Source organism: Vigna angularis, chromosome 10 (genome assembly GCF_016808095.1).
Source record: "Vigna angularis cultivar LongXiaoDou No.4 chromosome 10, ASM1680809v1, whole genome shotgun sequence".
NCBI lineage: Eukaryota > Viridiplantae > Streptophyta > Magnoliopsida > Fabales > Fabaceae > Vigna > Vigna angularis.
The window spans coordinates 16,713,711-16,737,112 of NC_068979.1; the positions used below are offsets into that span (position 1 = coordinate 16,713,711).

Here is a 23,402-nt window from a genome sequence, read left to right on the forward strand (position 1 = left end):
CTCAACCAAGCAACCAGGAAAGATCATCTTCCCCTTCCATTCATTGATCAGATGCTGGAGCGCCTGGCAGGTAAATCTCATTATTGTTTTCTTGATGGTTTTTCTGGTTACTTTCAAATAAATATTGCGCCTGAGGATCAAGAGAAAACCACATTCACCTGCCCCTTTGGCACTTTTGCCTATAGGAGGATGCCCTTTGGTCTATGCAACGCCCCTGGTACCTTCCAACGGTGCATGCTTAGCATTTTTAGCGACTTTCTTGAGAGTTGCATAGAGGTCTTTATGGATGATTTTACTGTGTATGGATCCTCTTTTGATGCATGTTTAGACATTCTGGAAAAAGTTTTGAAAAGATGCATAGAAACAAACCTTGTTCTCAATTTTGAGAAATGTCACTTCATGGTTGAACAAGGTTTGGTTCTAGGGCATATCATTTTTGAATAGGGAATAGAGGTAGACCCTGCTAAGATATCTGTGATTTCGCAGTTGCCTTACCCTTCTTGCGTGCGAGAGGTGCGATCTTTCCTTGGACATGTAGGTTTCTACAGGCGCTTCATCAAAGATTTCAGTAAGAAAGCGCTCCTCTTGTCCAGACTGCTGCAAAAGGATATTGACTTTGCTTTCGATGACAGATGCAAGCAGACGTTTGATTGCCTAAAGGAAGCTTTGACCACCACCCCTATCATTCAGGCACCGGATTGGACAGCCCCATTTGAGCTCATGTGTGATGCGTCTAATTATGCATTGGGGGCTGTCTTGACACAAAAAATTGACAAGCTGCCGCGAGTGATCTACTATGCTTTACGCACTTTGGATGTTGCCCAAGCAAATTATACCACCACTGAAAAAGAGTTGTTGGCAATTACTTTTTCCCTTGATAAGTTTAGGTCATATTTCCTTGGATCACCTGTTATTGTGTATACTGACCATGCAGCTGATGGACAAATTTGTAAGCACCAAAATATGATGTCACAAACTTGTTTCACAATCGGCAAGTATGACCGAATCGTTCAAGTAATAAACTTGGTAAGACCAAGTATCGTTCTTCCCAAAGGACTCACGGCCTAGTTTAGTTGTGTGGTTTGTTGATTAGCTAAGACTTAAGGACGAAATAATTGGATTTTATATGCAAGACTAAAAACTAAACATGTATGCATGAATTGATCAATGGCAAAGACAAAAGATAAACACTTTTAATGGATTATATGAATGAATATGTTGTTGGGGGTCAATTTCATCTCATCCACTCTCATACATTTTAGGAATTCAACATTCAAATCATCATTGTTAATGCCACTCTCTAAAGTACCATTCTAGATGGCTTCTCCCTAATCAAATAGTTCATACAATTCCTAGCATTCCTAATGATTAGTTCATGAGTGCAGGAGCTTAACGACAACCAATATAATATTGTCAGTATAATATTGGGAGAAATTCCCCGGATCTAGACTTCCCCGTACGTGTCCGTATCGACAAAACCAATAATCATGCAATAGAATGAGTTAAACAATGCAAGCATTGAGCAAAGAGGAAAAACCCTAACTAATGATGAAAGAAAGCATAAGTCTTAGATTAAGATGCAAGCATAAATTCCATATATGAGAGCTTCAAGAGATTACATTGATTCCCCAACAAACATACAAGGTTTAGTTCACCATATTCATGGTGAACCTAGATGAACAATGAAAGAATGAAAGAATAAACCCTAAAAAGGTGAAGAGGTAGCCTGAGCATCCAAGATCCTCCTTCAAAGGGGTGGAAGAGAGAGTGTTTGCTTCGTTTCTGCCAAAGATACTAAACCCTAGGACGTGCAAGCCCTTATATACTAATCTAGAGTTACAAAAGATTACAAAAGCCCAAGCCCAAAAAGTGCCGCTCAGCGGTAAATACCGCTCAGCGGTGACTGCGCGTGCCTTTTCTTCCCCTCAGCGGCCAGTTTGCCCCTCAGCGTGACTCCCGCAATCTCCTGAGTGCCGCTCAGCGGTAAATTACCGCTGAGCGGTGCCTTCGACTTCTCGTTTTGCACTCTTTCTTGTCTTTTCTAATGTCACTTCTCTCCTTCTTCACTCTTTTCACTAAATTCACCTTAAAACCTGCACAAAAACACTCAAATCAAGCATAAACCTGTCCCGCTCTCTTATTTCTGAAAATATAGATAAAAGCATTGATTTCAAGCTAGTTTCTAAGTCTAAAGGTTGCTTTTAGTATCAATTTTAAGCATGAAAATAACAGTTTTTCAACTGTTATCACAACCCCAAACTTAGAAATTTGCTTGTCCTCAAGCAAACAAAATGTAACTCCATCTCTAATCAATTCATATGATGGTTCACTCATTCAAAATCCTTTTCTCAAGATAAGTAACAACTTCACTCAAACTTATGACCAAGATTCAATCAAGATGTGCACATGCTTTAGTGTTCACAAAGTCATTTAAATTCCAACAAATGCTATTCTTCATGAATGATCAATCAATTAAGCATGGATGTTCATGTGCTTATGGAATATTTCCTCACTAGGTAAAGTGTTTCACTAAACACACAAGTGTATAAGAGGTGTAGTGTTTCGCTCATTCACTCCACTATCACAATGTCACATGAATCAACTTTGCCTTTCATTTTACCACAATCAAAACAATCACAAGCATGCATCATCAAAAGGACTTTTCACTGGCTTATAATGTGGCTGGGCTAACAAGAAAATTGGTTTTTCTGGATCGCAAAATCCTTGAGTCAAGAGAATCATAACAACACAATCATCTTATTCATTCCCAACTTGCCTTTTACAATTGCAACTGCATTGAGCTTTACTTCTTTTTCTTTTCTTTTCTTTTTCTTTGCATATTCTTACTTTTTAGCTCTTAGCTCAATGCTTTTTATGTTTTCCCAATAACCCCAAACTTGAACATTTAACAATACCACATAAGATCTTCTACTTAACTCAAGGTAAAGATTTTCAATCAAAGGTTTCAAGTGTATGTTCAAGGCTAAGGGTTCAAAGGATAGAACACAACGTGTTCTCTTTTAGTGGGCTAACTTTATGAATTTGGCCAATAAAAAGGGTTTCAACAAAACGGCCTTGATCACATGATGGAAAACAAGCAATTGATTCAATCATGGAAAACCTGGGCAAAATCATTCATGCTTTCAAAGTAATAGCATTCAATCATACCAAAACTCTGGAGCTCAAAACCTCACATATAAGCTCATTCACATTTGACATACACATCCTGCTTAATCTCACAACCACAATCATAATTTCATGCATTTGTTCACAAAGCTTGTGAATCACCTGTATAAGCATTTAATGTGCACATCATTTCAACATCAATCAATCAATAAGCATCATCAAGCATTACTTATCAAACAATCACAGTTAATAGCAAACCATCACACAAACCAGGTTTTCAAAAGAGTACATCAAACCCTAATCTAAAAACAAAAACAAATGAGTTCAGAAAACTTAAACCACAAAAGCATAATCATTTGATAGCATTCATCAGTAAATGCTATCTCAGCTCCTCATCAGTCTGAGCTGTCCTCTGTATCTTCCTCTTCCTCCTCATCTTCATCTTCATCAAATGCATCCTCCTCCTCAGCTTCATCTTCTTCCATATCTCTTGCTGAAGCTTCAGCTGCTTCAGCTGCTTCAGCTTCTCCATGCAATGGTTCTTCTGGCCAAGCTACCACATTATGGAATTCATCCATAGTCCACCTGTGTGCTGGAGGGGTATCATACATCCCCACTATCATCTCGGCCGTGGCCACCTGCCCTCTATGGATGGACTGCAACTGAGCACCTATAAGAGACATATACATGTCTCTCATCTGAAATGGTTCTGCTTCATGTGTATCCGCAGATGTCCGGCTCTGTGCTGGCCCTCTACGAGCCTGGCGTGGTGGAACTGGCTGAGCTGCCTCCTCACCTCCACAGTACTGTCTGTAATAGGCCTCATCTATAGCTTTTCTTGGCCTCTCAAATGGTGGAACAGAAGTATCCACCTCAGCTTGTTTGCAAAGGTGAGTGATCAAAGAAGGATGTCCCAGTGGTGCTTTGTTGTTTGAGGTGTTAGCACATACACTGATTTCATCAGCTATTACCTGCCCAATATTAACATTCAAGTTTCTGATAGCACAGTAGATGAATAGTGCCCTGCTGAGAGTAATATCTGACACATGTGAACATGGCTGAATGTTGGCATGAGAAAATGCCATCCAATATTTTGCAAGAGGAGTCAAATCCGTCCTCCTAATATTAACCACTGCGCCAGATCTATTCCTTTGGAAGTGTCCTCCAGGTATACACAGTACTCTCTCAACATCCTCAAAGTCAGCACCTTCCTCCATGCTAAGAGCAAACTGACATTGCTCACCAGCCCACACAGTATCCAGGAAGTTGTTGATAGAATCAGGATCAAACCTGATAGCATGGCCTCTGACATAGCCCAAATAATTCTCAGCTGGATGGCCACCAATCTTCTTTGCATTGGTGTAGAATTCCTTGACCACAACTATGTTGGCAGGTGCTGGATAAGTGGCTAGCTTTCCCCAATCATTCCCTAACACTTGCTCTCCAAATTGAGGAGCAAAGTTAGGTATCATTCCAACTTTTCTCTCCATTAGAAGTCTCCTGTCCTGAACCACCCTAAAGTGCTTCTCATGTTTCCTAGAAAGGAACCTGCCATTATGGGGCTGCTCTGGTTCCTTTTCCTTTCTCTTGGTTGCCATGGTTTTCAATCTCTTTCCAGAAGAGGATGCCATTCCTGCATTCAAAACACAAACCAAAACCACAGAACATGATGTTAATCATTAGTAAACACAGAACACAACTCCTTTCGAAGCTAAACCACCGCTGAGGGCCAGAATTTCCCCTCAGCGCCACCAGTACCACACGCAAAACCAGAAAAACCAAATCTGGCAGAGTGCCGCTCAGCGGTAAATGCCGCTCAGCGGTGACCTGCAGATTTTTGCAAATCTCGTTTTAAAACTTTCCTAACTCCACCCAAATGCAATTTTCATATTTCCAGTTCATAATCATGCAGTTTAATCGGTTCAAACATCAAATATATCATCAAATCATGCATAGAAATCAAAACCCCTAAATATTCATGCTTTGACAATCACATTCAAATTCAAGAACCCTAGAATGAACCAAATGCATTTTACTTACTTGGGTGGAGATGCTAGATGATATGAGAATGCTTCCAAACTAGAATGCTCTCTTCCAACCCCAAACTTTGATGGCACACTAATGAAAAAGTGAGTGAAAGAGAGATTTTCTAAATAGGGAAGAGTGAAAAGATGTGGAAAACCTAAGAGAATGTGTGTGGAAATGTTTGTGCAGAGAGAAGCCAGAAAATAAACCCTAAAACGCAGCTTGGGGTATAAAAATACCCTTATGGGCTCGGGTCCCGCTAAGGGGAACTTAAGCCCCTCTGCGATAGTACCGCTCAGCGGTAATTGCCGCTCAGCGGCACTTTCGTGATGTGCCCTTCTCCTTCTTTTCTTGACCTACGTGCCTTCCTAGCATACCCCTCATAGATTCCCTCAATTCAATGTTAAAAATGCTTATGCAAATCCTAACTAAAAATAAACAAACAAAAACAATCAATCAACTGGGTTGCCTCCCAGGTAGCGCTTGTTTAACGTCACGAGCCTGACCCAAAATCCACCAACACCCATCAGTAGGTGTTTCAAACTTACCAGCACCCATCAGTAGGTGCAAAATTTCTTACCAACACCCATCAGTAGGTGTTACAACATTGTATCCTTCAGTAGATACTTAACCACCTAGCATCCTTCAGTAGATGCTAAATTCAACAAAATATTTACAGAATAATGTTCACAAATTAAACCAAATCAAAATTAAAAGTTTTTCAATCAACTGGGTTGCCTCCCAGCAAGCGCTCTTTTAACGTCATTAGCTTGACCCAATAAAGTTCATGTTCCATCTTCTGTATAGTTGATGTAGTCTTTCCACCAACTTCTCAACTGCTTCCTTTGGACTGTTTTGGTTCTCCTAGAATGTGGAGACTCTATCTCTATCATCTCCTTTTCTTTGAAGCCCTTCACAACCCACAACTTGTTCTTGAGTCTCACAGGTGTGCCAAGTTGGAGTTCTCTCTTCTTCCAGTCCCTAGGAATCTCTTCTCCTTTTCCAGTTTCTTCTTCATCCTTGGGTACCTGAAACAACAAACAATGGTTACCTGATACCTCAAGATTTTCATCTTGACTTCTAGTCATGGGTGCATCTTGAAATGCAGCTTTATAACTAGCCTCTTCCTCCTTTGCTTGTGTTTCATCTTTGAAGACATCCACCACCACTCTCTCCTCTCTGTCTTGGAGCACCACTATACCTTCATGTACATCAATGATGGCCCTGGCCGTTTTCATAAACGGTCTTCCAAGTATGATAGGTATCTTCTCAGTCTCCATCTTCATCACCACAAAGTCTGCTAAAAACTGGAGTTTGCCAACACAAACTATAATATCCTCAGCAATCCCACATGGCTCCTTTGAAGATCCATCGGCCATTACTAGATTAACCTTTACAGGTTTCACTTTAACATTGCCAATTTGCTCCAGTAACGAATAAGGTATCAAGTTAACACTTGAACCTAAATCAAGGAGAGCTTTCTTCACCTGTTTCTTCCCTATAGTGCAAGGGATAGAAAAACTACCTGGATCTGGTGCTTTAGGGGGGAATGACTCTTGCTTAACAGTTATACACTCCTTTGCCTCATCATCTCTACGTCTTTTCTTTGTAGAGATTTCTTCATTAGATTTAGTGTAAACCGTAATCTGTTGTAAAATCTGTTCCCAAGGTGCATCATTATCCACCATTTTGAATAATTCTGTGAAGTCTTGATGGAAAGGAAAAGTGCTTTTGCTCTCTTCTGCGTCTTTTCTTTGTTCTGTATCTAACTCAACTTTCTCATCATCAACACTCTCAACCACTTTGCACTCTTCTCTGGGGTTAACTTCAGTATTAGCCCCAAAATTTCTGTCGGGTCTTTCTTCCAATCGCTTGATAATCTGACCCATTTGAATCTCCCAATTCTTTATCGCAGCTTCAGTGCTCTTTTGAGAAGATTCAGTTTTCTGTATAAATTGATTAAGAGTTTCTTCCAACCTTGTTTGCCTTTCATTAAGCGCAGATAATTGTTGCCACAAGGTTGGTTGCTGCTGCTGCTTGTTATATTAATTTGACTGCCCAGTTTGTCCTTGGCCAATGCTTGGATGTGGTTTCCACCCTTGATTGTAATTCCCTTGGCGGTATGGAAACTGATTAGCCATGAAATTAACATCCTCCACGGCTTCCACTGGCAACGCACATTGACCATTGATATGGTCACCTCCACATAGTTCGCATAACTGGGTTTGTACCTATGCAGCAGATTTCAACTCTTTAGGTAATTGTGCAAGAGTTTTAGTCAGAGTCTCCAGCTGTTGAGTTAAAATTTTGTTCTGAGCTAGCAAGGCATCATGGGTTTGTAATTGCAGAACCCCTCTTTGTTGCGTAGGGGCTCCTCTCTCACTGTGTAGCTCATTGTCACTTGTAGCCATATTTTCAATAATGTCAGTTGCTTCCTCTGGAGTCTTCCATTTGATATTGCCTCCAGCTGAGGCATCCAGCATCATCTTGGTTTGTGAACCAAGCCCTCCAAGGAAAGTTAGGACTACTTCTTGATCTTCGAAACCATGCGTGGGAGTTTTGCGTAACAAGCTTTTATACCTGTCCCATGCATGTCCAAGTGACTCCTCCATGCCCTGCTTGAATGACGAAATCTCTTGCTTTCCTTTGGTCACCTTTGATTGTGGAAAGTACTTGTTTAGAAATTTTGTGACCACTGCTTCCCAGTCTGTGAAACTTTCTTCTGGAAAAGAGTTTAACCAAAGCTTAGCATTGCCCCCCAATGAGAAGGGAAACAAGCTAAGTTTGATAGCTTCGTCTGGCACCCCATTAATCTTGACCGTGTTGCAGATCTCATTGAAAGTTGTAAGGTGCTCATATGGGCTTTCATGAGATAACCCATTAAATTGATTACTCTTCACCAGTTGAATTAATGCTGGCTTGACCTCCATGTTGGCTGCATTGACTCTAGGTCTAGCTATGCTGTTAAAGTGTTGAGGTCCAGCAAGATTGGTGTAATCTGCAAGAGTTCTTCTAGCATTGTTATTCTCCATACTTCTTGTGCTGTGAACAGAACCTTGTGGTGATGTTTGGAGGAGAGTTTCTGGAGAAGGGAAAAGTTCTCTGGACGTTCTGATTCTTCTCCTCCTTCTACTCTCGTCTAGCCCTTCAAAAAGTGGTTCTGTTGTTTTCTTGCTCCTAGTCCGAATTGCTTCCTGCATACACAAGAAAACAAAACCCTAGAAAAGATTTGTTAGCACAAAAAGATATAGAAGAAGATATAAATTCAGAAGATAGAAAGATTTAGAAGATAGAAACAGATAGATAAAATAAAATAAAACCTAATCTAAAAAAATATAAAATCTAATCTAATCTAAAAGATAGAATAAAATCTAACCTAACCTAAAAAGATAAAATAAAATAAAATAAAATCTAACCTAACCTAAAAGATAAAATCAAATAAAATAAAAACAAAAAAAAAATAAAAATAAAAATAAAAATAAAAACAGAAATTCAAAAAGTCAAAGATAATCAATAATCACACAAATTAACCAGTTAAACCACGAGTCCCCGGCAACGGCGCCAAAAACTTGATGGACAAATTTGTAAGCACCAAAATATGATGTCACAAACTTGTTTCACAATCGGCAAGTATGACCGAATCGTTCAAGTAATAAACTTGGTAAGACCAAGTATCGTTCTTCCCAAAGGACTCACGGCCTAGTTTAGTTGTGTGGTTTGTTGATTAGCTAAGACTTAAGGACGAAATAATTGGATTTTATATGCAAGACTAAAAACTAAACATGTATGCATGAATTGATCAATGGCAAAGACAAAAGATAAACACTTTCAATGGATTATATGAATGAATATGTTGTTGGGGGTCAATTTCATCTCATCCACTCTCATACATTTTAGGAATTCAACATTCAAATCATCATTGTTAATGCCACTCTCTAAAGTACCATTCTAGATGGCTTCTCCCTAATCAAATAGTTCATACAATTCCTAGCATTCCTAATGATTAGTTCATGAGTGCAGGAGCTTAACGACAACCAATATAATATTGTCAGTATAATATTGGGAGAAATTCCCCGGATCTAGACTTCCCCGTACGTGTCCGTATCGACAAAACCAATAATCATGCAATAGAATGAGTTAAACAATGCAAGCATTGAGCAAAGAGGAAAAACCCTAACTAATGATGAAAGAAAGCATAAGTCTTAGATTAAGATGCAAGCATAAATTCCATATATGAAAGCTTCAAGAGATTACATTGATTCCCCAACAAACATACAAGGTTTAGTTCACCATATTCATGGTGAACCTAGATGAACAATGAAAGAATGAAAGAATAAACCCTAAAAAGGTGAAGAGGTAGCCTGAGCATCCAAGATCCTCCTTCAAAGGGGTGGAAGAGAGAGTGTTTGCTTCGTTTCTGCCAAAGATACTAAACCCTAGGACGTGCAAGCCCTTATATACTAATCTAGAGTTACAAAAGATTACAAAAGCCCAAGCCCAAAAAGTGCCGCTCAGCGGTAAATACCGCTCAGCGGTGACTGCGCGTGCCTTTTCTTCCCCTCAGCGGCCAGTTTGCCCCTCAGCGTGACTCCCGCAATCTCCTGAGTGCCGCTCAGCGGTAAATTACCGCTGAGCGGTGCCTTCGACTTCTCGTTTTGCACTCTTTCTTGTCTTTTCTAATGTCACTTCTCTCCTTCTTCACTCTTTTCACTAAATTCACCTTAAAACCTGCACAAAAACACTCAAATCAAGCATAAACCTGTCCCGCTCTCTTATTTCTGAAAATATAGATAAAAGCATTGATTTCAAGCTAGTTTCTAAGTCTAAAGGTTGCTTTTAGTATCAATTTTAAGCATGAAAATAACAGTTTTTCAACTGTTATCAGCAGCTCTAAAGTTTTTGTTGAAAAAGGCTGAGTCAAAGCCTAGATTGATCAGGTGGATGCTACTGCTCCAAGAGTTTGACTTGCAGATTAAAGACCGGAGTGGAGCACAAAATTTGGTTGCAGACCACCTTAGTCGGATTGAGAGAGCTGGGAATGAAGTGGATGTGTTGCCCATCCAGGATGACTTTCCTGATGAGAGTTTGTTGATGATTTCTTATTCTAACCCCACTCCTTGGTTTGCACACATTGTAAATTATTTGGTTGCTTTTGTTTTTCCTCCTTTAACATCACGTGCTCAGATTGCTAAAATTAAGAGTGATGCTAAGTATTATGTTTGGGATGACCCATATCTGTGGAAGTTGTGCAGTGACCAGGTTACTAGGAGATGCATTCCGGACCATGAGATTGACTCGGTCCTGCAGTTTTGTCATGCCTCTTCACCTGGTGGTCATCTGGGGATATAAAGAACAGCTCGTAGGGTTCTTGACTGTGGTTTCTATTGGCCTTCCATCTTTAAAGATGCAGAGAGGATTTGCAGCACCTGTGAGCCTTGTCAGAGAGCAGGAGGATCAATTTCACAAAGATAAGAGATGCCTCAACAGCCTATGTTGTTCTGTGAGGTGTTTGATGTCTAGGGTATAGATTTCATGGGTCCTTTTCCTATTTCTTTTGGTTTCTCTTATATTCTCCTTGCTGTGTATTATGTTTCAAAATGGGTGGAAGCTAGAGCCACCAGGACTAATGATGCTCGGGTTGTTGTAGATTTTGTTAGATCTCACCTCATTTGTAGGTTTAGAGTGCCTAGAGCAATTGTTAGTGATCAGGGAACGCATTTTTGCAACAGATCCATGCAAGCTTTGCTCAAGAAATATGGGGTGAAGCACAAAGTTTCTACACCTTACCACCGCCAAACAAATGGGCAGGTTGAGATCTCCAACAGGGAGATTAAGAGGATTTTGGAGAAGATTGTCCGGCCCAACAGGAAAGATTGGAGTAATAGGTTCGACGATGCTCTTTGAGCGCACACGATTGCCTACAAAGCACCCATTGGGATGTCTCCCTATTGGGTTGTCTTTCGAAAGGCATGTCATTTACCAGTTGAGATTGAGCATCAGGCATATTGGGCTGTGTAGACTTGCAACTTCTCCAATGACCAAGCTGGAGAGGAAAGGAAGTTGCAACTGAATGAATTGGATGAGATCCGATTGGAGGCCTATGAGAACTCGAAGTTCTACAAGGAAATGACCAAGAGGTTCCATGATTGCTCCATTGTTAGAAAGGACTTCGAGGTTGGCCAACAGGTTTTGTTGTATAACTCTAGACTCGGCCTCATGGGTGGTAAGTGGAGATCAAAGTGGACTGGACCTTTTGTTGTGACTAATGTTTATCCTTATGGTGCAGTAGAGATCCAAGGTCCATCTGTAGCTAAAAGCTTCAAGGTGAACGGGCATAGACTGAAGCCTTTCCTCAGCAATCCTTCTTTGTTGGATGCAGTGGTGGAGGAGACGTCTTTGGTCCACCCCATCTACCCTCCCATCTGACTCAGGGAGTTTCTTTTCTCCTTCCCTCCTCACTTTTATTGCACTTTGTCGATATCTGATGACTGTTCTGATTGTTTGATCTGCTGATTGTGACACACTGAGGACATTGCGTCGTTTAAGTATGGTCTATTAGGGGAGGTTGTTTCTTTGTTCATGTTTCGGTTTTTATGTAGTTTGTTGTGTCTTGTGTACAGTTTTGCATGCTTTTCGTGAATTATGGATTGTGATTAGGTTGTCAGTTTTCCTTCACTTCATTGATACTCTGATTTGTTGGATTCCTTGCTTTTCTTTGCTTGGAAGATGATCATGATGTTTAAGAGTTGAATTGATGGTCACCATATTACCTGTGTGAGATTTGAGCCATTTGATGATCTTTCTTGTGTGTGATATGTCTCTTGATTGCTTGCACATATGTCTTGGCTTGACTCTTTTTGATGATTCTTGATTTATACACATGTTTGAAAGTGATAAAGGCATTTTGTTGTTGAGCCTCTAGAGCCAGATCAGCCTACCCTGTTTTGATCCATTGATAACCCTTTTGAGCCTATGCTTTTCCCCATTTCTTTGTTTTGAAGCTCATACAACATCCCTAAGTGAAAAACCATTATTACCTTAGCCTTAGGGAATTTTGGAGCTTTGGAATTGTTTTGGGAATAAGTGTGGTCTCCTGGGAGTTTCAGATGAATTGTCTAGTGAGTCCTCTTCTTATCGTGTTTTTGTAAATATGTGGTGTATCTTGTCTCTTGAAATTGTGTGCTGAATAGAGTAAGGAAAAGAGATAGGATGAAGAAAAAAAAGAAAGCAGAAAAATAGTGAAAAATGAAAAAAAATTGTGAATAATTATGAATAATGGAGTCAAGAAGAGGATGGAATTAGAGGTTGTGGGTGTGTTTGAATGTGTTTACACTTGTTCCCCATTGCTCCTCTGTTCCTTATGGTTTGTAGCTTCTTATCCAAATATATCCTCCCTTGTCCTTGGCCCCATTACAACCATGAAAAGACCTTTTGATTTGAACATGCGTATGTGCTTGAGTGTTGATATTAGAGGCTTTCCAAGTCTATTTGTGTTTGCTTTCTTGAGTGCATTGAGTGACATTGATTACCTTAAACACTTGAGAGAAGCACTGATTGTGTGCATCTGTGAGGCTCTGTTGCTTTTGATTCATCTCTTGAACTGATTGATTGTTTTCCTTGTACTGAACTGTTTGGATGATTCTTTGAGTATTTGCTTTCATTGACTTTGTGTGGGATTCTGCCTATACCTTTTACTGTCCAAATTTTGTGAGAATTGTGCAACTGTGTTTCTATTTTGGAGTCTTTGTTGTCTGTCTGTCGAGTCTGTGTCACCTCCCTGATGTTTGAGTAGTTCCCTAGTTTTCGTCTTGGTTTTGCCCAAGAGTGCAAAAGACTAAGTGTAGTCTATTTTGATGAGTCGTTATTTCTTGAACTATATTTAGTTTATTGCACTTAAATAAACCAGGGAATTGTGTTTAATTGTCTATTATTTCCCCGTTTTCCGAATTCTGCTTAATTTGGTCGGAAATTCGTAATTGTGCTAATTTGGGTTTTCTGAGCTGATTAAGTGCATTTCTGGTTGCAGGCAAGTTGTGGAAACATCATCTGGAGCATTGGGATATGGCGTGACACACTCAAAGGCTTTTTTATTTAGTCATTTAGATTCTAATTAAAGTTGTAATTTCGTTTTCTAGAAGCCCTTAATTAGAATTAAGTGTTTTGGACCCTTTTAGGGGCAATTTTGTAAAAAAGACCCATTTGTAGGACATGTGCCTTTTTGGTTAGGGTTTTTAATTGATTGTGGACCCTATTTGGAAAAAAACTCTCGGCATTTTAGAGAGCTTTGGCCAACCACACACGGGGGGACACTCTTACACACTTCATTTTTCATGTTTTGAGCTTTTCTCTCTTAGGGTTTCTTGTATGAACACTCTTATGGAGAGCTTGACTTGGGTGTCTCGATTTTGGCCATTTCAATGAGCAAGATGCAGATTTTCTTCTTCTCTTAACTTACTCTTGGTTGTCTTAGCTTATTGGTGGTGAAAAACTATTCATTTCCACTTCCATTTGCTTGTTCTTGATGCTTGGAGTTTGAGTTTTGGAGCTTGTCTTTGCATTTCCATGGTGGATGTTGGGTTTGAGTAACTTTATATTTCGTTTTCCTCTCCCTTTGCTGCTGTTCCTCTCGGTTTTTATCTCATTCTATACGGTTGGATGATAAAAATGGAGTTCTATGTTAGTTTTAGGTTGAAGAGAGCTTAAGATTATGTGTGGGTGTTGTGGGTTTAACTCTTTTCTTGCATTTTTCGGTTTTGATGCTTGAGACTAGGTTTGGATCAGATCTTGGTGATGTTATGGAGGATGGACAGCACTGGAATTGATGGTTTAAGTATTATTTTCCTTTTTACAAAGAAACTTGAAGAAATGGTAGTGTTGAAGATGGGTTGATGAGTAGAAGTTTGGGTTTATTGTTCTTGTGTTCATTTGCAACTTTAACTTTGGTTTCTTGAAGTTATTCTCTGTATTGAGACCCACGTTAGCTCCGCTGAGGGGTGAAATGGCCGCTGAGGGGAAGAATCGAGCTCGCGCACTTACCGCTGAGCGGCACTTTTATGGGCTTGGGCCTAATTTTCTGTAATTTACGAATAGTATATAAGCTTTACGGTTTCCTAGGGTTTGTATCTTTGGCTGGGACGAAGCAAACACTCTTTTTTCCACCCCTTTGAAGGAAGATCTAGGATGCTCAGGCTACCTTTCTACCTTTCTAGGGTTTTATCTTTCATTCTTTCATTGTTATTCATCTAGTTTCACCATGAATATGGTGAACTAAACCTTATATTGTTGTTGGGGGATCAATGTAATCTTGTGAAACTCTCATATATGGAATTTGTGTTTAAACATCTTAATTGAGATATATGCTTTCTTTCATCATTAGTTAGGGTTTTTCCTCTTTGCTCAAAGCATGCATTGTTTAACTCATTCGATGTCATGATTATTGATTTTGTCGATATGGGAACGTACGGGGAAGTCTAGATCCGGGGAATTTCTCCCAATAGCATATTGGTTGCCTTTAAGCTCCTGCACTTCAGAACTAATTACTAGGAATGCTAGGAATTGTATGAACTCGTAATTAAGGATAGGCCTTCTTGACAAGGTAATTTAGAAGTGGCATTAACATTGATGAAAAGATTGATGAATTCCTAAAGTATATGAGAGTGGATAAGATGAAATTGATAACCCCAACAACATACTCATCCATATAATTCATTCCGTGTTTGTTTTATTCTTTTTGCCATTGATCACATTCATGCATACATGTTTAATTACTGTCTTTTGCATTTAAAACTACAATCAATTGTTCACAAGTCTTGAATAATCAACGAATCAAATAACTAACTAGGCCGTGAGTCCTTTGGGAGAACGATACTTGGTCTTACCGAGTTTATTACTTGATACGATTCGGTCACACTTGCCGATTGTTAAAACAAGTTTGTGGCGCCGTTTTCGGTGTTCATAAATTTGTCATCAGGCACATGCTTAATTTCTTGAAAAACGATGCACATGGGAGAAGAAGTCAACACATTTTGTGGCTTATTTAAGGTGAAATTGAAGTTTGACTTGGGTGCATGGTGACTCACGGCCATGTGCTCTTTCTTTTGCCAATTGGACTTTTAAATTCATTTGTTAATTGCCATTATGACAAGTAATTTGCTAGGATTAAATTAGGCTTGTTGGTTTCTTTGGTTTTTAATTAATTTAATTAATAGGTTGAGTTTATGTGTTTGAGTTAGTGTTGCATTTAATTATTTTTAACTGTGTTTGTTAATCAGTTTGTAACAGTGTTTGATGTTTGAATGTTGTCTAAGGCTTTTAATAGTGTTAGTTTAATTATCATGCTAGCTTAAATTAGTTTGTTTGCATCTGTGTCTTTATTGAGTTCTTTAATTTTTGCAAAACCTTTTCAAAATCCCCCTTTTTTTGTTTTAGACTCGATTTTCGAACCGCAAAATTGGTCCTTGAGAGACGACCTAGGAGTCAATTCCTAGCTATACTGCATTCCTTATATGCAATCAAATTTGTATGGGTCGCGACAGCCCACATCAACCCTTACGACGCAAATATGAGTTTAATTAAGTGATTTTAAAGTCGTGTGCATAGTTACTTTGTTATTAGATATCTCTTTTGTATTTAGTTGCAGAATAAACGTATAAGAGTGACTTCCTTCAAGACCAATCCCTGTGGAGGTAGCTTTCTTAATTAAATTCCTTAGTACTTTTCATTGAGCTGGCTGAGAGTTTACATTTATTCTTATTTCTATTGATGAATACTTGACATAGGTGGTGATGCATTGGAATCTCTGGTGTTGCATGCTTTTGGGATATTTTCATATATATTGTATTTTATACCACGAGTTTGCTAAGCTCAACTCATTATTTAAAATCTGATATTAATAAGAATTGTAGGCTTTTTTTGTCTTTGATCTGTTTAGTAGCATTAGTCTAGGCATAAGCTAGTTTTTGTATTTTTAGTTTCAAGTTTGTAAATACCTGTAGTCATAACTTAGATGAATTTGAAATTTCTTAGTTGTTGTTTAATTGATTTTAATAGTATTAGGTTTGTTCTTATTTTATATGTTCATTCTAATTGATTATTAGTCGATTAGTTTTAAACTTCAGCTTTGCATAGTGGATTTTTGTATAGTATTTGTTTGTATTGTTTTTAAACTTTCTACATTAATTTTTACCAACTCGAACTTGTTGAGATAGCTTCTGTTACATTTCCCTTGGTTTTCTATGTCATAATTCTTCATATCTTTTAAATAGACGTAGTTTTAGTGGATAGATTTTAGTGAATAGGTCAAATTTCGAATTTGTCATCAATTTTAGTAGTTAACCTTGTTTCTAGCTTTCATTAGTTGTTTGAAACTTGTAGGAATTAGGTTAGTTAGTTTTTAATTGGTGTTTGTAGGAGTACTTAATGTTATGTTCTGTTTTTGTTGATTTCATCCAGTTTGTTAGATTTATATAGTCAAGTTTTATATTTTCACCCTTATGACGCAAATATGAGTTGAGTTAAGTTATTTTAAAGTCGTGTGCGTAGTTACTTTGTTTTTAGATATCTCTTTTGTATTTAGTTGCAGAATAAATGTATAAGAGTGACTTCCTTCGGGACCAATCCTTGTGGAGGTAGGTTTCTTAATTAAATTCCTTGGTACTTTTTGTTGAGATTGTTGATAGGGGAGCACTGGTTTAGGTGAACCTACAATCTCAGAGCTTCTGGTTTTTGTTGATGACAACATAATTAATAACACATGTGTTGTTATGTGTTGTTTATGTGTTACATGTTCTATTGCTTACATGATATATGTTTTAATCATTGTGTAAATCTATTTAAAGCATTGAGAACATGATTGTGTTGATACATTGCATTTAACTAAGCTATATAATTGATTTTATTGATGAATGCATGTCTGATGTTTTATAGAAGGAAAACCACAAGCACTTATGTTGAACTTTTAATTGTGTGGCAAAACAACAATTTTAAGTTGACTTCATTATGGGTTGTGATAGCGGTTGAAAATAATGTTATCTGTGATGTATTTTTGATACTAAATGCACTTTTTTCTGCTTAGAAACTTGGTTGGAATCATGTTTTAATATTAAGTTGTGTGAATAAGAGAGTTGAGGTTGAATTTGATGGTTTTATGACTAATTTCCCTTGTTTTGGCAGGAAATGAGATAATATGGAAAGTAGAGATGAAGTGCCAAGGAGATGGACCTCAGAAAAGCCTGGAAAAGCACCAGAAGGAAGGAATGCTCGAAGCTTGGGCGCCCTTTTTGGAGGCTTAAGAGCATAAGAGTGTCGCTCACCGCCCGAGCGCCCCTTTTTGGGCACTGGAGTGCCAGAAGCACGAAGCTTGGGCGCCCTTTTGGAGGCTTAAGCGCAAAAGAGAGTTGCTCACCGCCTGGGCGCCCTAATGGGGCACTTGAGCACCAGCGACATGGGCCTGGGCCTGGGCCTTTGTATCTTTGGCTTGAGGAGCGCAACAACACACTCTTTCACCGTCTGGAGGCAGATTTGAATGCGGGAGCTTCCATCCTCTACTTTTAGGGTTTTTCTATCTCATTCTTCTCCATTATTCATTTGGTTTCACAATGTCTATGGTGAACTAAACTCTATTTGTTGTTGGGGGATGATGTAACCTTGTGAACTCTCATGTCTTTGAATTGATTCTTAATAATATATGCTTTTTCATTAATAGTTAGAGTAATTCTTCTGTTACAACGCTTGCTTTGTTTAACTCATTCAATAGCATGATTTATGAATTGCGTGAGTGCGGGGAGGTTCCTTACAATTCAGGTTCTTGTTGAATTACTTCCAAGAGTAATATTTCTTAGGGATGATGGTATAAGTCTTGGTCGTCTTAAAGCTCTTGATCTTCACATTTAATTACTAGGAATGCTATGAATTACATGAACTGGTGATTAAGGACATGCTTATTTCGCCGAGGGATCGAGTTTAAGTGATTTAGTGAGTGACGTTAACATTAATGCATAAAGAAGAATTGTTACATACATGAGAGGGAACTTGGTGAAATCTTACCCGAACAACATATTCATCTCATATAAAAACAACGTCCGTTCATCACTGTGTTATTCTACTATTGATCAAACTACATTCATATTTAATTTTCTATCTTTGCATCTGAAACCAATGATCTCGTTTTCTTTAACTCTTAATTAATCGAGTTATCACAAGACTGTCTAGTGTCGAGAGTCCTTTGGGATATGATACTTGGTCTTACCATTTTATATTACTTGTGCCATTCGGTACACTTGCCGAAGTCTTAACAAGTTTTTAGCGCCGTTGTCGGGGACTCACGGTTTAAACTATTCTATTTGTGTGATTCTTGATTACCTTTGACTTTATTTTATTTTATTTTTTTTGTCTTATTTTTAATTTGTGTTTAGTATCGTTTGTTTTTGTTTTTGTGCTAACAGTGTTTTCTAGGATTTTGTGTCTAGTTTATGCAGGATACAGTCAGGACTAGGAGCAACAAAAGTTCTGAACCTCTTCTTGAAGGACTTGAGACTAATAGAAGGCCAAGAAGAAAGAGATTATCTAGAGAAAATCTCACAAGCCTCAGAATCTAATCAGGAAAGCATGGACAACAATGGTGGTAAGCGTACTTTGGCAGATTATGTAACAGTTGTTGGCCCTCACCATTTTAACAACATTGAATAGCCGAGGGTCAATGCCACAAGTATGGAGATGAAACCTGCGTTGATCCATCTAGTGAAGAGCAACCAATTAAATGGACTGTCACATGAAAGTCCATATGAGCATCTGACCACTTTTAATGAGATCTGCAATACTGTGAAGCTAAATGGAGTGCCAGATGATGCTATTAGACTGAGCTTGTTTCCTTTCTCACTTGAAGGCAATGTTAAACTGTGGTTGAACTCTCTTTCTGAAAATAGCTTGACTGAGTGGGAAGATGTGGTTGCAAAATTCTTGAACAAGTACTTCCCACAGTCAAAGATTAACAAGGGGAAGCAGGAAATCTCTTCTTTCATGCAAGGCATGGAGGAGACATTAGGGCAAGCATGGGATAGATACAAGAGATTGCTGACAAAGACGCCTACTCTTGTTTTTAATGAAGCAATGATAGTCGTTCTTTTCCTTGGAGGTCTTGGTTCACAAACTGAATTGATGTTGGATGCCTCAGCTGGAGGCAATATAAAGTGCAAGACTCCAGAGGAAGCCTATGAATTAATTGACAACATGGCTACCAATGACAATGAGATACACAATGAAATTGGAGCTCTATCACAACCTAAGGGAGTTCTACAGTTACAGTCTTATGATGCCCTACTAATAACGGTTGAAATACCGTTATTTTTATACTTGATTTTGATACTAAAAACACCTTATATGACTTAGAGTCTAGCTTGAAATAATGCCTTTGCTAAGTTAAGGGAATAAAAGAGTTGAAGGTGGTATTATTGGTTTTATGCTTGGTTTTCCTTGTTTTGGCAGGAATTTAGAGGAATTGAATGAAAGAAGTTGAAGTAGCAAGGAGTTGGAATCAGGAAAGGAAGGAAAATTGCACAAAAGAAGAATCACAGCCACTGCTCAGTGCCATTTTCACTGCTAAGCGCCAAGCTTGCTGTTGAGTTCTCTGTCTGACACCTAAGCACCATCGCTAAGGGCTAATCCAAGTATCACAGTCACCGCTGAGCGAAATTTCTACCGCTGAGCGCCAGAGTCTGTTGTTGAGTTCACTGTTTCACGCCTGGGCGCCATCGCTGAGCGTCATTCTGAGTGCGGCACCTACCGTTGAGCGCAATTTCCAATGCTGAGCGTTGTCGACTTGGGTCTGGGCCAGTTTTCTGTTATTTTTAGGCTTAATACCTCTTTTTGTCCCTCTTTATAAGGGAAATGTTCAAGTTCGTCCTACCTTTTTTAAAAAGTTCAATGTGGTCCCAAGTTGTGAAAAAAGTGTCCAATTAAATCCTTTTTGGTCACGACGTTAAATATTTAACGATCCAGCTGACAGCGTGGAGTGATCTGTGCAACGTGGCTATTTAGCTTCATAACGTGGCAGTTGACGTGGCAGTGGCAGTGTAAAAAGAAGAGTCAAAAGAAGGAATTTTGGAAAGAAGAAGAGTTCTTGTAAAAAGAAAACCCTAACTCGAAAAACCAATCGTGAGTCAAAAGAAATGCGAGAACAGAAACCCCTGTGCTGCGTAGTCGCTAGAGATGCTACGGTCATGACCACTGCGCCCGCGAACCAGAACAGAGAGGATGAGGATCTCCTGCAACGTCAAGCTCGAACAGAGAAAAGAGGGAGAACAAAGAGAACCCCACTACTACTTGCACGGCAGGAGAGTTTTCCCTAGGGTTGGGATTGTCCCCGAACCCGAAAACATATATGGGGAAGAATAAAGTTGCTCCCCTAGCAATCCTTTTGCGCGAGCTCCAAGACTCCCAAGCCGCCTTAAGTTAGGGTTTCCGCGAAGAAGAGGAAGGCAAACAAAATTGGGGAAAAAATTCTTCAGATTAGGGTATTGAGATGAATCAACATTTGGGGTTTAACTAGAGTAATTAGGATTCAATTGGTTTAATTAAATTTCTCACTTAGAATTGGAGAAATAATTAAAATTTATCACTTACAACAGAAATTAACAACCCCAAATTATTTTTAATTAACGTTAACAGGAAATAAAAATTCTTACTTTATATAACAACCCCTAATTAATTTTAATTAACATTAAAAGGAAACCCTAATTCTTACTTTATTTCTAAATACTATTAAAAGGAAACCTAACCACTGATCTATTCCTTCAAGATTTTGGAAGAACTGGAAATACAAATTGGGTGATGAAATGTGCAGAGCAAAGGGGTTGACCATGGGGTTATCAATGTCACCCGGCGCAGAAGGATACACAAAGTCCCAAACTAAACAAAACAAACGTTGTTTGTGCCCTGTAACAGCTTCGAATCCAATTGGCTCCAAACTGTAGAAGTAAGGATGGGAGAAAATACCCAAACCCTAACTCAGAATTTTTTAATCACTGTCACTGCCACGTCAACTGCCATGTTAGGAAGGTAAACAGCCACATTGCACAGATCACTCCACGCTGTTAGCTGGATCGTTAAATATTTAACGCCGTGACCAAAAAGGATTTAATTGGACACGTTTTTCACAACTTGGGACCATATTGAACTTTTTAAAAAAGGTAGGACGAACTTGAACATTTCCCTTATAAAGAGGGACAAAAAGAGGTATTAAGCCTTATTTTTATAACCTGTATAAGGGTTTAGTCGACCTAGAGGGTCTATCTTTGGACAGAAAGAGGCGAATATACACTCTTTTCACCCCTCGGATGCAGATTTTGGATGCGGAAGCTCCGATCTTCAACTTTTAGGGTTCTGTCTTTCATTATCTTCATCTAGTTGCACCATGTCTATGGTGAACTAAACCTCCATTGTTGTTGGGGAAACGATGTAATCCTTTGAAACTCTCATGTATTGAATTGATTCTTGATTATATATGCTTTACTTCATTAATTGTTAGGGTTTTTCCTCTATACTCTATGCTTGCTTTGTTTAACTCATTCATAGCATGATAATTGTTGAACATACTAAAATAAGAGGGACAATTAGTTTAATGGATTGTTCACCCGAAAGCGCTCCCAGAATGGCTTTTTGTCATCATCAGGTATTGCTCCCCAAGTAGGCCATGGACTTAAAAACTGTTGCTTAATTGAACGTGTGATGGCCTGCGAAGCAACCCTAGATGGAATAAACCTGCATAATAAAAGTCATTTCAATTACAGTAGGGTTTAAACATCAAATTATATGAAGAGATTAAAATCTTACCCTTTACCATACGGCTCAATCCATGGTCAATCATGGAGGGGCGGGTCAAGACCTTCACCATCACCACTTGAATCTGGATCAGCAGATGGTGTGACAGTCTCAGAAGGTGGTATAGAAGATGACGAAGGTATAGAAGTAGGGTCAGCGAGAGGAGTGGGGGTAATAACCACAGGGGGAGGAGTGAGGGTTATAAGCACAGGAGGAGGAAGAGGGTCTGCTGCAACGGTAGTAGAAGGGTGTGCTACAGGAGTAGGAGAAGGGTGTACTGCATGGGTAGGATAACAGTGTATTGTAGAGGTAGGTGTAGGGTCTACTGCACGGGTAGGAGGCTGTATTGTAGGGGTAGGAGGAGGCCCCACAGATGATGTACCGGGGGCAGCAAAGCATGGAGGAAACACTAGGTCACGCATGGGACAGGTACAAAATCCTATTAAGAAAGACTCCCACGCATGGATTTAACGAAGGAGAAGTAGTCCTAATCTTCCTTGGAGGTCTTGGTTCACAAACCATGATGATGCTTGACGCCTCAGCTGGAGGCAATATCAAATGGAAAACTCCAGAGGAAGCCACAGAAATAATTGAAAACATGACTACAAATGACAATAAGTGGAACAGTGAAAGAGGAGCTCCTATTCAACAAAAAGGAGTTCTACAGTTGCAATCCAATGATGCCTTGATAGCTCAGAACAAGTTAATAACTCAACAATTGGAGAATCTCACAAAGATACTTGAACAATTGCCAAAAGAGTTAAAGACTGTTGCACAGGTTCAACCACAGATGTGTGAATTGATGTGTGAATTATGTGGGGGTGACCATATCAATGGTCAATGCGCCTTTCCAGTGGAAGCTTTAGAGGATGTTAACTTCACGGCCAATCAATTTCCATACTGTCAGGGAAACTTCAATGAAGGGTGGAAACCACACCCAAGTATTGGTCAAGAACAAAGTGGGCAAGCTAGACAATCAGGGCAATTTAACAAGCAACAGCAACAACCCGTTCTATCAGGAAGTTTGGATAGTTTGGATGAAACCCTTCAGCGATTTTTGAAAAATTCTGACGCTACTCAGAAAAGCATTGAAGAATCATGTAAAATAATGGAGATGCAACTTCGTTACATTAGTCAGAGATTGAATGATGAGGTTAATACTGAAGTTAACCCTAAGGAGGAAGGGCAAGCCATTGTCACTAAAAGTGACAAGATTCTTGATGAGAAAAAAATAGGGGGAGATGAGGAAAAGATAGAGAGAAAAGAAAAAGAAGAGTTGAGTGAGAAAAATAAAGATGAAGAAAAAGAGAAAGAAGTGGTTGAGAGAGAAGAAAGAAAGAAATTTTGTGTGAAAATAAAGAAGTTGAAAAGAAAAAGAAAAGGGAAGAAAAAAATAAAAGAAAAGAAAAAGAGAAAATTTGGGGAGAGGAAGCGTA

General features: G+C 39.0%; 1 pseudogene; it reads left to right on the forward strand.

The window, feature by feature from the left end:
* The first annotated feature begins 3,976 nt into the window (after window positions 1-3,976).
* LOC128194413 (uncharacterized) overlaps window positions 3,977-23,402 on the forward strand; it is a 137,125-nt pseudogene continuing 117,699 nt past the window's right edge.